The sequence below is a fragment of the Rhodnius prolixus genome, unplaced genomic scaffold, assembly GCF_049639745.1.
Source record: "Rhodnius prolixus isolate KJV_2025 unplaced genomic scaffold, Rpr scaffold_6, whole genome shotgun sequence".
Taxonomy (NCBI): domain Eukaryota; kingdom Metazoa; phylum Arthropoda; class Insecta; order Hemiptera; family Reduviidae; genus Rhodnius; species Rhodnius prolixus.
In genome coordinates, this window is record NW_027411634.1 from 28,018,494 (window position 1) to 28,033,653 (window position 15,160).

Sequence of the window (15,160 nt, forward strand, 5' to 3'; positions counted from 1 at the left end):
GATGTTATATTCGTCGGATTCTTTGTTGTCTAAACGCTAAGGTATCAAGGAATTTAGAAGGAATGAAAGATGGAAACAGAAAAGGCAAGGTAGGGTGCTGAATCAATCGAAAAACATTCCATTCAAATGCAAAAGCTCTGCAAAGATACACCTAGATTGACAGAGGAAAACATTTAACGTCTTATTAATTAAGGAAGCACAACATGAGATGCTAACTCAATTCGTCCTTTAAACATTCAGATTACTTGTACCATTCCAGAGGAAGAAATCCTTAAACCATCATGTTGAGGGCATCAGTTTATAGTATGGTAACCTATGGAGAAATGATTGTGGTAGATGCGTTGTGCTCCCAGGATCGTTTGCAACCTTTATATTTTTCTATCGTTCACTTTCAACCTATTAAATAAATAATCGCTGATGAAAACCCAGATTGATTATAACTGAATATTAATAAGCCTGCTAACTTTTTCTCTGAGGAGATTGCATTCGTTTTCCACTTGCTCATATAACTATGCTGAGAAAACTAATTCTGACCTAAACACTTTCATGAAATGAAATACTTAAACCAACGTCAAATTATATTTTCTTGCCTGAATGTGTTGCATTCTTGGTGCCTTCAATTTACGATATTGATGAGCATCATGGAAAAGCAAGATTTATTCGACATTAAACACAAAAACAAAAAACATTTTTACGCATTTGTTGTTCATGTATTGTATATGGAACGATAAAATTAAATCAGCCACCTAATCAAAGAATTTATTGTGTATTGCGTTTCTTTTTGGAATTTTAATTTAGTCAACCTATATTTTGAAAATAATAAAAAGAAGTATTTTCTACATTAGAGAAACAATTTACTCTGAATGCTTCATTAAATATGCCACAAATTCTGTATAATGTTTAGTATTTCTTGACTTCCCCCACTAAAATTCTCTCAATTGGCTACAGTTTATCATTCAGTGCACCAAATAATGTCTTTTATGAATATTTAACTACTCCATACTTCTTTGGTGACATATTAAATATATATTATAGCAATATTCTAAGTATAACTAAATAATTTTAGTAACGATCACTAGCGTGTGCGACTCTAACAGTGTCTCCTAATATTACAAATTTATTTCAGTTATATTTACTACACCACTCTACCATCTGTTCACATGTTTCTAATTTTAATTTTAAATATTTTGAGGAAAAATGTTTTTTAAGAAAATATTAGATGATAGAGATAATTATATTTTTGTGTTAGTTATTTTTAATTTTCTGAAAATAAGAATTTTAGTATTTAGAGCAACTTCCTTTTTTTAAAAATACTTTATCTCTTATTAGTTTTTTTTCCCCCCTATCATGTGGACTTCTTAGTCAATTCTGTTACAATATCACGTATTTTTCAATATCAGTTCATATTATTTGTAACAATCTAACTTTAAAATAATGTAGATAATTTCAGTTTATATAAGTTTTACAAAATGTATAATGTTAAGAACAATTAATTGACCTTCTAAGTTTAAAGATTAAGTTAGAACATTGATAATTGTGAAAAAAGAAAGAGTGAATTTTTGCACTAGATTTTTTAAAGACATTATAAAAGAAGTATCAAAACATTCGTAGCCACTTGAAATGACATTAAGAATCTCTCACTATAAGAAGCGTTAGTTCCGCTACATGGTTGGACTGAGTCCACACGCTAATATAAGCAAGAATTCCGCCACAGTAATAAAAAAAATTAAACAATAGAGATTTTCCCAGTAAAACAGTGGTCCCACCTGTGCGCAATGCTTACAAACATGAAGGCTGCAACACGAGGGTGATTAGAATATGCTAGTAGAGTCTAAGTAACTGTTGGCATTCGAAGAATAGCAATCAAGAAGAAGAATTAATATTCTTTCTTAAGCTGCCAATCTTACACCTTCTGGTTTCAAAAAGAAGAAGGGATTCGCGGAAAACCCTTTTTAGCTAATAATTGCTACTATTGCAGTTAGTTGATCCATCATGCCTTAAAATTAATTTTATTCTAAGAGACATTATATTATGTTTGAAGAAGTAAGGTTTAAATTGATACTAAAACCAAGAAATTTTACGTCAGCACTCCCTAAAAAAATGTGCGCTGCTAAAAATTTTAATAATTAAGAATCCTGAGAGGAAAATAATGAATATAAAACATAAATTCACTTTACACTGTAATATTACATTAAAATGAATGTAATTAGCAAAATAGTATTTTCTCAGCATTCTCTAGTTTCCTACCTCTTTTTTGTTAACAAAAAAATTCTCAATTTTTTTTCAACAAAAACACTCAAGGGCGAAAAGTTACTTCTTAAATGAAGGAGGAAAAATTATCTTTTTTGTTATCAAGGAAGATAAAAAAAGGCTTGAATGGAAGAAAGTTGAATAGAGCCTTAGAGAAGGACAATGATGAAGAAGAGGTTTGGGGTGGAAGCTCTAGGAGAAGGCTGGTCGCTATTATTATCACCATAGAAACGAGCTCGTTCGATGGCTGCGCCTGACAGACGAACCTTGCATACGTACAGAACTGTTCTACTGTTAAGCACTTCTCTTCTCTGATTCTCTAAATCCTTATCATTATTATTATTATTATTATTAGGTTTTGCAGAAATCGCTGAGATACATATTTGGTCTCATTTCTTGGTTGCACAATTGTATGGTGTTCGCAAATCAACAGTTTTAAGGTTGATTATATACGTACTCAGGAAAGTAGCTAAGTGACCTCACCCAAAGGTGATTAAGTGGGGCTTAGTAATACGACACAGAAGTCATAACTAAATGATTGGACAATTAATCTTCACAAGACACTAAATAATAAAGCAGGGATATATGTTAACCCATTAACAGCGACGAAGTGATAGGAAAGAGAAGTACAATGAAAGGGAGCAATTTGGAAGAGCAGCGATCTGGACTCGATGTTGAGACTCCTGGGTAAAAGTAAGCTTTTGTTGTTGATCGTAAAGCCTGTGTGGATTGGTAGCGGTGAATTCTTTCCTAATGATACCTAAAAGCGTCTTTTTTGATCAGTTCCCCTAACCGGGTAATTGTTGCAGTAGTATTCATGTTCAATGTCAATGTTAATTCTTTTAGGCAGTCTTGTACTTGGCCACTGCAGTCCTGCTAATTTAACGTGAGCCATCAGACTGAATTCACTGAATATTGGAGGCCAAAAAGAGTGTTTTGAAGCTCGAAACCTTTTTCTAGCATAAATAGCACATACTCTGCCTGTTGCTAGTTTCGCTTACTTTAAAGAGTTTGCTCAATCGGAAAAAAGAGTACGTTGTTTTCCATTCTTAACTTGATTCATGAGATGTTCATATATTCTGCCATATAGATTTTCTTTGGTTTTATGAGTATAAATAAAAAGATTGAGGTTTAAGTGTGAATGATCGATTAATTTGCTCTACAAAGAAATTGTCCTTGCATATAAAGTGGGAGTTTTACTGACATTTTACTTTAAATAAGAGTCTCTTTGTAAAATCATCCAAATTTATTTTAAATTTCAAGAATGAAGAATCCTTCAAATATCCAACTTAACTTTTTTTGATCAGAGTTTTTTGTTTCTCGATTATTTAGAATTGTTAAACAACGGTACTTTCCCAAAGAAAAGGGACAAGGCTTTCCAGAGGGATAGCTGAGTACTTTTTTTATGTTAAACCGTTTAAATTTTTTTGCCCAAGTAATGGGGATCCTAACCGCCAAACATGTTCTGTCTGCTTTGCTCAGAAATGACTTCAAGATTACTTTTCACTTCACGACGGTTTACTTTCTCATTCAAAGTTACATTTTTCCAAGGTGACCGATTTTTTGTTTTATTGGCTATTTTTTTGAATTTTTACTGAAAACGAGCATTTAATTTATAAATATATATAATCTGGTTTCATAACATTTCTATTTAAAAAATAAAAAAAGTCAACTATTAGAGAGGCCTAACAAAAATATCATCCTGTTGAATCTTGAACTCGTAACCCAGTTGAGGCTACATCATTGCCAAAAGATTTGGCAGAGCTCTGTTTGTTTTGTAACAATATTTAAGTTTTGAAAAATCTGTACACATTACTTTTAAATGAAATTACATTCCATTTAAATTGGATATATCGTCAAAGCACTAAAGAAACTAGAATTTTAAGAAATTAATGCGATTAAATTTTGAAAAAGTAAACATTCCTTTTCAACAGATTTTACAGGAATAAATGGACATCATATGTACTATGTGATAAAAAAAAGAAAAAAGAAGTTAAAAATTGAACGATTTTAAATGAGTACCTTTGTTTAAAAAAATAAAATAAGTTTAACTATGTCAGACTTAACGAAAGCCCAATATTTTCCAATATACTTCTCAATGTGCCTTAACTACAGTTTTTGAAAAATCCTAACATTTGGCAATAATAGCGAAAGTACGACAGTTTTATATTTTACCAAGACTATTGCTTGATAATAAATAATGATAATTTATTTTTATTGCCATCCGACCGAATTGAAAGAATTCAGAATTTATTGTTTCGTAAAAAAGGAATTTGGAAGACCACCTTTAGAACCAATAACATGTGAAATCCTCTTGATGAAATCTCCATTGATGTTTCTTATTTCAATCAAGCTTTCAAGATAATTGTTAGATAAACAATTTTCAAAAACCCTTTCTTAGTGAGCAATTAGCTCTCCAGTGGAAACTGAGAGATGAATTTCAATTTGAAAGGCCAAGTGGTTTCGGTGATTTTGTGATGCGTGAGTGAACCATATTTGGCTTATACTTTGCAGATATTATTCTTAATCATGCTAGTTTTTGTTTTTAAAAGAAATCCATGTAATAATTGAAAATATGGTTTGAAAGTCATTTTGCTTTCTCATTTCTCTTATGATTAAAAGTCGAACTTCTTTCACAAAATTTAGAAATGAGCACTTATTCAAAAATTACACAAAAACTTTATTTATGCAATTCGTCCAATTTTGTTGTTTAACTTTGGGTAGAAATACATTTAACATTACAATAAAGTATACTTGTAATTTCTTTTTGAGCGCTACGGTCTTAAAAGCAGATGCGCACAAAATTTGAGCTCTAAAGTCAAAAACAACCACTTTACTGTCTCCAATAAGAAACTATTTACTGTTTCTCCATTTCCTCCTTGTGTTAATAAACTACTATTAAATACCATTTTTATAATTACAAAGTTTAGCTTTTATCTAGTTAGGCTTTTATAAGTGTCCTTTTTGCCTTTTTATTACGGTAATTGGAAGGAATGGAAATAATGTTTTATAAACTATAAATTTTCCACTTTAATGTTTTCTTAGCACTAACCAGTGAAAGCTTCTGTTATTTAAGTCCAAGTCGTCTGTTTTTATGTCTGATGGAACCATCTAGGTTGTAATTATATTACAGTAATCAATGTTAGACCGTACTTCATTGTCATCAACAATATAAATAAGATATTTACTCGACAACGGGATGTATTAACTAGGTTTCTATATGTTTTACAACTAATATTTGTATGTAAAGTTAATTATTTAGAACCAACGTTCAAAATGAAATGGAAACAAAAAAGTTTTAAATTCGCATGTTTTAATAAACATGATACTCGTACTATACGTGACACTATACCCATATATTATTTAAATGAAGCAATGCATGCATTGTTGGATGATGTTGCGTGCGCTGTTGGATGATGTTGCGATTGAATGGATTTTATACTTATTACACAAACAGAATTTCAACACATTAATGTTTTACTCCATTAAGGTATATTTAGATTAGAGAGACGTACACTTAGTTCTTAATTATTTTGACAATTATTCTTAAGACTTTAAGAAACTTAACATAACATTAGCCTGGACTCTATCTAGACGCTCGCTAAGAAACTTTAAACTGAAATTAAATCTATTGACAGATAATTATCGCAATAACCAGTTGGTTAATAAGATGTTAAACTGTTCCCAAAACTATTTATTTATTTAGCTCAGTATGGCCAAGTTTGAGAACTACAACAGTATTTTTCTTGAAATTAGAGTTCCTGCGAATAGTATTTACCTTATTGCTCATATATTATTTATAAAATTTAATTGTTTTAGATGCATGTAAAAGGGCATAAATCAAACCTCACTAATCACACTGCTGATCATTAATGAGCCTATGGTTTTCAACAGCCGAAAGATGGATACAAAAACTGTTTTGTATGTCTTGGATGAAGAATACCATTATTTCATTACTATTTCCAATAAATTCATGGAAACAGGATGGCAAATTCTGAAGGAGTATTTAATTTAATACTAGATTCATAGATGTAGAAAAGAAAATGTCTTAAACCGAATTTATATATTAATTTACTTGTAAGTGAAAACCACTGACGCCAGCAGGGCTTACGCTTGACATTGATTGAATACCAAGGGCTCGAAAATGGTAACTAATTGGAATTTATACTACCACAGTTGAAATAAATTCATGTTCGGATAAAACCTTGTACTTAGGGATAAAGGATTCAATTATTCTTTATAATTCAAATCATTATTATTTGTAGCGATTTAATTATGACGCAACATTAAGGAACCCTAATAATTATGTTTATTGGACAAACTATTTCAAAAAAAGAAAATTTGCAATAAACCATGCCTAACATTTTTAATTAGATTATAAATTTGAACAGAGATGAAGGTTTTTATCTAATTCCCAAAATGATAATTCAAAATAATTTTATCAAATAAATCAGGAACAATGTAGAATCATAGCAGGTCTCCAGAAGTATTTTCATGTACCATCGAAGGGTTGAATTACAGGAGAATAGAAAGTGAACCAATAGCACTAAGATCACTGCAAATTGATCAATCCAAGATAGCAAGATCTCACGAATGGTTGAACGGCTACCAAGATAGCTATAACGGCTACCAAGATAGCCATAACGGCTACCAAGATAGCCATAACGGCTACCATAACTATTAGCTCAATTTTTCCTTATACAAATACAAAGAGATATAATTGTGAAACATTATTGAAATAAGTACCCAATGTTATATTTTTTGAACCCTCAGCACGATAAGGAATGGGAAATAGTAATCTTGTGTAATTGGATGAAATATTGCAAAAAAAAAAAAAAAAGAAAAAAAGTGAGGCTAAGTTACAATGGGATAACTCATACCTAAGATCTAATTTCTCTCATAGAAAGAGAAGGTATTGAGATAAAGTCAAATTTTTCGATTTTTTTTATCAGAAATTCAAGTTTAGAAGATTAAGGAGTCAGAAAAATATGTTTTTAGCGCTACGTCATAACAAACGTAAATTTGTGAAAAGAATATCACAAAAATTAGAAAGTATCTCGGAATACTCGAACTTAGTATTCCGATTTGATGCGATCTTCGCTTCTAATACTAACATATTAAAGCGGAGATTCAGCCTAAACTGAGGCTATTTTTCACATTTTATTTTGTTACATATTTCCTCGCAATCTTTACTACTACTATTAAATTTAGTATTTTATTTACTCACCTAGACGCCTGAATTGTATTTAAAACTTTTCTCAGGAAAATTGGTGGGTTTTCAAAGCTCCAGATCCATCTTCATCTTAAAGTAACTTTTCAGAGCAATTTAATATGTTGCGACCTATAAAATATCAATGAACATTAAAAACAAAGCTAGGAAGCCCATTTTGAGAATAATCTGTTAATTGAAAACGCAATTAACAGAAAAGATTTTTGCTTATGGAATTTTCTTATAAACGCTGTAACAATTTTATTGAACTTTCTTTTTAATCCCATATACTATTTATTTATCAAAACGCCTTTTGCTTTCATTTAGTTCTTACCGATTTGAAGTGGATTTTCATTTGTGACAGGAAATGATTTCTAAAGTTTATTGGGCCTGGTTTTGACTGCTGAAATAAGAGAAGGACCTTTAAAAGTGAAACCTACTTATTTATTTCCACAACCAATGAAACCTCATCTGCACTGACTAGACAGAATCTGAACGATAGAAAAAAATTTGTCCACTACAATTGTTTTAAGAGGGCCTGAAGAGTAAGACGTGAATAGTTTTTAACAGACTAATTTTCGAATAGTCGTATTAAATCCATTTCTGGGGACGTATAATAAAATTTAATTATTGAAATAAATCTCTGCATAGTCTTTCAGCCTAGATTCAAGATTTGGGATATGCAAGTATATCCGGCGCTAGGATTCCAGCAACTTTGTTAAAATTCTATTCTTGACAAGGACAGCTTTACGGCATTTTAAGTAGTAACTTCTTGTGGAAGACATTTGTGGTTATTGTATAATGGAGTACAATAGAGAAAAGCACTTTATTTATAGAGAGAGAGAATATCGTTTGAAAACAAAATGCTCCAATAAATTAGGTTAGCTCGGGTACCTAAAATAGCAATAGATCTTTATCACAATGCCTCAGCAGGATAACATAAGGAAAATAAGTTACGAAAATAAAAGATTACAATGGGAAAAAAGGATATCTGTAGTCGTTTTTTTTATATCGATGAGACATGCGACTTAAGGTATCAGTCGGAAACGAAAACTCAATAGCCAAACCGTGAAAATAAATTATTGGATTACACATAGGGCATCGATATAGTAGCTGCATCGTTTTTGACAAAAAACAAATTAGTTTTGCTTTAAAACGTTTCATTCTTCTCTTTTATTATTTCAGATTCTTACACAGTTAAAAAGTAGCATTCCAAAATGCGTGAACTAATCCACCGCAACTCTGATGGATTTTAGCCATTACTTTGCATTAAATTGGCTATACAAGATTTTTTTTTGTACACAAATCCACTAGCCAATCGGTAGAAATTGCTCGTACTCACTGATTTCAATTCAGTTCCCAATCAGGAGGACAATTTTGACAACTTTACACGATTTAAGTCCTTCCTCTTACTAGAATAAGAAAAACTTAACTACAAAAACTTAGTTCTATTTGTCAGATAAGTAAGCGACAAGTCAAGGTGCCAAAACGGTTTGAAATGGTCCGCCAACTCCTGACATAGTCGCGATAAATACAAAGTGAACAATTTAATTTCTTAAGAAAAGGCATCGCCTCTTCAATCTCGCACTAAACTTTGGCTTGGTTTACACAAAAGCTTTTTTGATTCTTCATTTCTGCAATAAAAAAAAGAAGAAATCAGTATCTATTAAAAACTCTTTGCCTTTTTGCTAATTACTATGACGTTTTTGTACTGTAATTTACTATTTGTTTTTCTCTATTTGCATCCACTTCTGAGGATTCATCGTTAATCACTGGCTTACATTAATTGCAGAAACATCAAGGTACATTTGTTTTCTTCACTTTAGTTTCTTATAAGTACTGCTCGTTATCTTTGGTACCACAGTTAAGTCGAAAATGTTTACAAAGTTGTTCTCCCCTCTAATCCATTTTGTTCTTGTATAATTTCCCACTCATTCCCATTAATCACTGTCATACTAAAATTTATTTGGCTTCTTTTTTTTTTCATTTTAACTATTGTTCGATCTTCTTTTTATAGAATACCTTTCAAAATGTTCAATAAATAACTGCATATTTATTTAAAGTAAATCAAAGTTTTATTAACTCTTTCTCAGTTCGGTGACTATTAATAATTTTCATATTTTACAAGTAACTGCAGATCTTGTATTTCTATTTAACCAAACACAGCCACTCATTCACATTTTGGTAAATTTGGGTCTGTGTTCATGAATAAAAACTAATATCAAACTATAATCTAACGTGAAATCAATTAGAGAACTGGATCTTAGCCCAAAATATCTCAAGTTTTTCGTGATTTTCTTTCAACCCCTTTAAATTCTTGGAGTTCTACGGAGTCTTAAATGAGTTTTCCGCTAAGGACCGTTTGATTGAATTACAATTGTTCACTCTGCAATAAACCAGTAAAAGTGTCGCTAATCTTCTCTGTTTGAAGACAATTGATAATTTAAATGACATTACCTCTCTACTGATTAATTTATTATTTTAGAACACGATTTACCTGAATGTCTGATTGTGAATAACAATGCTATCTGTAATTATATCGGTTCTATTATGTTTTCTTTAAACGATTCTGAATAGTTGAGATTTTCCACAAACTTTTCAACAATTTTCATCCTTGGGCTCTTCTGCCCAAAGTCTGCTAAGTCAGTCACCAAACTATCACAATATGAAATACAGAAATACAGCTGAGAGATGATCATTAAAGCCATTTCGGGGAATATTACTCATGCTGAAAAATCACCCCAGGAAAACCTGCTTCCAGTTGGGTGAAAGCGAAATTTATGATAATATTGCTTAAATTTGGGTTTCGTTTTTCCCAACTTTTAAGCTGTTCTGTTGCATCCCAACACAAACGCAGGATGCAGAGGTAGGGAAGGAGTCCATGTAATGCTGAAGTTTTACTTCGTGTTTAATGGGCTTTAAAACGTTTATTTTCGTTTAAAAAGTAATTTCAAAACCTAGGCACTGTCGCCAATTCTTACTTGGACCCATTTCTGTAGGGATACGTTTCTAGCCCTCTAGTTACTGTTGAAGATCAAAGTCATCATCTCACTCTTTTCGTCCTCCCTTCTTCTTAAAAGTAATTGTACCAAGAAGGCTCCATAACTAATTTAACGAATTACATGCAGCAAATATCAGCAGAAGAAGTAACGAACTTACTTTTCAGTATTGACAAAGAGGTTAGAGTAAAAAATAGCATCAGAGCGCTAGTAACCCTGCAATTAATGCAACGCCCCCATAAATAAATATAAAAATAAAAATTAACTTGCATTACGGAACCTTTTTTCTTCAGACTGATGGTGTTTTCTTTATGTTATCGCTCATATTTTTGCTAAGGAATAAATTTCATTGATGACAGCAACTTATGAGAGAACATAAATAAGAATCTTTTTCTATAAATCACTCATGAAAATATCTACGACCTACAATAACAAGAAGAGAGATGCGACTCTCCGTTGTATAGCGTCACATTAAATTAGAATTCCTTTATGTTTCTGGTAACACTTTTGTGTTATATTATTTTTATTTGTTTTTGTTTAAATTCCTCACATAGGGGTAATATTTGGAAATGTACACTATCCAATTGTCCGTTTAATGGTACAAAATCATTTCTAACTGTTTTAACTTAAGCATTTTCTTCATACTGCTGATTTTTGCTCACTCTTTTCAATATTAATGAATATTTTTGAAGAAACAAGATTCGTAACACCCCCGAACCTCTTCATTTCAAAAAAAGAAAAAGTTTATGAGATTCACGAATTCAGACCTCCACTCAAGCAAATTTTCACTATCCCATGTAATGGCGATATAATTTCGCAGCCTCCTTCCATCAGTATTTTCCTAAAATAAATTTTCACAATAAAAAATCTAACAACAGACATCTACATACCATACAAAATTTGAAGAAATCAGCTGGAAATGCCCAAGAAAAGCGAAAAAACTTCAAAAAAGTCGCATTTTCCATAACGCTAATTAATTTCGTAAAAGTAGAAAAATAGTATATCACAATGGAAGCGTTTTCACCAAATCTGAAAATGAAATCAATTATTTAAAAAAAAAGGGAGGCTTTCTGAAAAAATATTCTTCAAATAATTGTTATTCATCTACTACAGTGCAATAAATGGACTATGTTTAATGAGAATAGTAGTAACCTCTTTCAAGAATATGTATTTCAAAATTGAAATAATCATTATGCAAAGAGGTACTTCTTGTTCAATCAATTTGGGCCAAAACTTTATCAACCAGTCCAATATGGCACCTAAACGAAATTGTTATACCAGCAATTCCTACGATTTTCTGTCCTTGAGTTATGCTCAAGACAAAATTGTTAAAAAACAGTTATTTTTTTGTACACATTGGAGCTCAAAACGAGTATTTCTAGTGAAAATCAACATAGAAAATCATCACGATTGCTACACTTCCTCTAACAAGAGGTGAGATAAATAGAAATTATTAAGTAATCGATTAAAACAAATAATCACCGTGGAAATGATAACAATACCTAATTCATTATATAATTTATGATGTGGAATGTGTACAGCTGGATTGTGTATTATGTATTTAGATACAAGGTTGCCAGAAATATTCAGAACGTAAATCCCAGAGGTATTTTGTACTAACATGATATGACCGTAGAAATGGCAGCAGTGGATGAAATGTTTCATCAAATAATTAATAGTCTAATCAAAGAGTGCACTGTAGAAGGTAATTAGCTAATTGAGATGGCCAGTTTACCACGCAAATTCGATCACTCCATCACCAGTCTGATTTATTATTCTTTCACAACACTTTCTTATATTATTAGATATATAATCACATTTTCCCAGTATTTGTCATTATCTCATAAGAATCATTTGACTTTAAATGTACCTATTTTACTTGAAAGGAGGCCATAATCATTGGCAAGGCATTTTCACAAATATCACCCCAGAATGTTGCCTTAGGGTTTAGCCTTGTTTTAGACACTGGTCATATACATGGCATACATCAATGAAAATGGCTATATGCCTAGTTATATCATTTTATGCCAATCTTTCACTGCCTACCGGCAGTAGGCTATGTGTTCAGTAAATCTATATCCCCAATATTTTTCGTTTTGTTGCCCATATTTATGAACTGGAGGTCGCTAAAGATTTACATCTTTGCCAGAACTTCGAATGACGTAAAGGAATGTTATTTCACTGATCATTGGTCCCAAAGAGGTGCCATTTTCAGCAAAAATATCTCTGTAAGGATTCATAATACTTGACTTGGACCTGTAAATAGTACTTCAAGATAGTGTTGTCGGTGTGTCAGTGTAGTTTAGTAAGTGATGTTAGATTGGGATACGCAGATCCCTGAAGAAGTAGATGGTCCAATTCCACTTATAAATGGAAAACTATTCATTTTTTTAATTATACGCTATTCATTTTTATACTTAATTAAAATTATCTTCAAAACACTTACAATTATTTGTGTATCAAAATATCTTTTTAGATATACCTACCTATCAGACTTGTTTTTGTGCTAAAAGCTTGCCAAACATTTTCGTAAACTAAATATTTAACAACTTCATTAAGTATGCAGATTTCTCTTTCATGTTTTACAAAATTTTACTAACCGTGAAGAAAGAGGTATTCTCTAGAATGACATCTTACCTTGCTGGAAATATGAAGCATTTGACCCACTTTCAAAATAACCTTATTTCTTCAAGGTACGAGGTGATACTATTTTTGTTTAATTAACTCAATCGATTTAAAGTTAAGTATTTTAATGTTTGAGAGTTTGTTTTAAGGATTCTCGCCTCCTTTTTGGTACCAGTCCATGAGTTAAACTTATAGATTTCTTCCTCTATCACTTACAGTCTGATGTTGGCACTCTCTGTAATAAAAGATCAACGATTATTTTTGAAAATAATTTAATTTATGAAAGAAACAAAGCACTGTTATTAGTTTAACTGATAATGTTAGAAGTACAAATGGATTAACCAAGCTTTGGCATAAAACTGGCTTGTTTTTCTCCCAAAAACTAAGCTAGTTTTAGTTTTGTTAGGCTAAAGAAAATTCTTCTCCTTTAGGTTAAAAGAGAAAAATAATACAAATCAATGAGTTTTATCTGTCGGGATTAAAAAGAAAATAAACTTAATCTGAGATGAATTTTATTGTATTGATGAATTTGGGAACCTGCTAAATGTACGGGCAGAATCTTCACCCTAAGACGGGCCACTCTTCCATTTATCCTCTACTGTGAGACCGTAATCCACGCTGCAGAGAAAGGGCTCACAAACTTGGAGATTATCTGGATAAGCATCTCACCTGGAATCCACACACTAGACTGAAGAGACAGGAACTAAACAGCTTCTTTCTATACTACTTGACCAACGAGCTAATCACGTTACAGAAAACATGACTTAAATACGATAAACGAGAAATCGTAGATCCACTATAAACTTACGTACTGATCGTGATTTGGGTTTCTATCGACCATTTCAAATCATACGGTATCCAATCATTCCAATCCAATGTCTTTCGTATGGTTAATGATCGCTAATATCATCCAAAACTAAGTTTACGCACGACCTCAAATTATTTTTTGTCCAGCTAGTTTCATCCATTAGTGTTGTATGTATTAGTGTTTTGTCTTAAAACAAGAAGTACGCTATCGAGATAAAAATTTTAATTCTCAAGTTCTTCGGTCTAAGAATGGTGAAGAGAGTGGCGATAAAACAGAACACATCCATCCTAAAAGTAATTTTTTTTTTTACACAATCTTACGACACATTCTAAAAACAGGACGTTTATTTATCACAAGAGTAATCCCGTTCAAGGGTAATCAAGACTTCAACATCTTTTTGAAAGATGTTTGGAATATTGTGCATTTTGAGAAGTTTTACTTCTCAATTTAGACAGTGAATTTAACAGACCATTTACTTTAGTACCACTATTGAAGTAATGTTTTTAGAATGTGATGAATTTTACAAACATCTTTATTGTCTGTTTAGTTACTATTGCTTTGGCTGCAGAATCATTCTCATTCTAAACCAAACAAAATCCCAGCTTCACACATACATATATACACACACCCACAACGCACACATAAACAATCAACAAAACACAAGTGTGTATTGGATTCATTTCAAAATCCATTCCTCTAACAGACTAGTTGGCACTATGTCAGCAGACAGACGGCGGCTCTCTGCTGAGTCATTATACTTGTTATGAATGTAAACTATCGTTCCGACCTCCCGACACTGTAACCAATTAATAACCTTATTAAGTGTGCATTTTTTTTTTTTTTTTTTTTTAATACTACAACCATCTTTTTGATTTTTTATTATTTATAGTCAACAAATATTCATTCTTATACCAATTGCATTCTTTTTTGAAAAGTCTCAGTTAGGCAGTTACATTTTCATTACAATTATTTAATCTCCTGCATGCAGTTAGTAATTACGTTGTAATTGAGTTGTTGATTTTATTTTTCTTGCACATCTAATCAAAAGCTTGTTCCCTTTTAAAAATACTGATTTAAAAAAATGAATATTTAAGCGTAGATCTTATGCGGTTTCTTTAAGTGCCAGAACAGTTCGTACATTGAAGGTAAAAGTAAAATAAACTCCTATTTTTTTCAGGCGTGGCATAACTTCCAAATTAGAAGTCATAGGTGTGTAGAAGATGCACAGGTTTACTATGAGTTATCCGATCCCTAGCAGTTATGCACATA

At 31.6% G+C, this 15,160-nt stretch overlaps 1 protein-coding gene and 1 long non-coding RNA gene across 6 annotated transcripts in view; one reads left to right on the forward strand and one right to left on the reverse strand.

The window, feature by feature from the left end:
* LOC141461483 (uncharacterized) overlaps nucleotides 1–15,160 on the reverse strand; it is a 33,356-nt gene that overhangs the window by 13,933 nt on the left and 4,263 nt on the right. For 3 of the 4 annotated variants that reach the window (XR_012462937.1, XR_012462938.1, XR_012462936.1), the window contains 3 exons: nucleotides 13,096–13,318; nucleotides 11,349–11,487; nucleotides 7,478–7,591 (listed from right to left, as the gene is read on the reverse strand). This is a non-coding gene — a long non-coding RNA (uncharacterized lncRNA). Of the gene's footprint in view, nucleotides 1–7,477; nucleotides 7,592–11,348; nucleotides 11,488–13,095; nucleotides 13,319–13,620; nucleotides 15,076–15,160 lie in introns of those variants that run through there. The other variant, XR_012462939.1, reaches the window with a different exon arrangement.
* Nucleotides 1–15,160, forward strand: part of LOC141461479 (A-type potassium channel modulatory protein KCNIP1) — a 143,927-nt gene that overhangs the window by 8,878 nt on the left and 119,889 nt on the right. The window lies entirely within an intron of this gene.